General features: G+C 31.4%; 1 protein-coding gene across 1 annotated transcript in view; it reads left to right on the top strand.

The window, feature by feature from the left end:
- The window catches only part of LOC119592508 (teneurin-m-like), a gene marked incomplete in the record, with an annotated part of 54,907 nt that overhangs the window by 26,525 nt on the left and 28,118 nt on the right, over positions 1–264 (top strand).

Below are 264 nucleotides of genomic sequence, written 5' to 3'. Positions count from 1 at the left end.
ATTAATTAGGCAATAGGTTTATTGTGTGTAAGCATGTGATAGTATGTCTGTGTATGCTAACAGGTGCACAACCAAAGAAATGATAATGATAGAGATTACTAATTGATCAACTGAATGAAAATGAATATGTGAATATGAAAAAAAAACATTAATCCAGCCAACAGAAGTTTTATAATAGAATAAAGAATAAGTGGTGATGGATATTTATCAATGCCAACCAGCTGACCGCATCTCAAGGAATATAATCTTACTATTACCGCTGTT

Source organism: Penaeus monodon, chromosome 30 (genome assembly GCF_015228065.2).
Source record: "Penaeus monodon isolate SGIC_2016 chromosome 30, NSTDA_Pmon_1, whole genome shotgun sequence".
In the NCBI taxonomy this organism is placed as follows: Eukaryota; Metazoa; Arthropoda; class Malacostraca; order Decapoda; family Penaeidae; genus Penaeus; species Penaeus monodon.
Note: the sequence above shows the minus strand (reverse complement) of the source record. Positions and strands in the feature narration are given on the sequence as shown.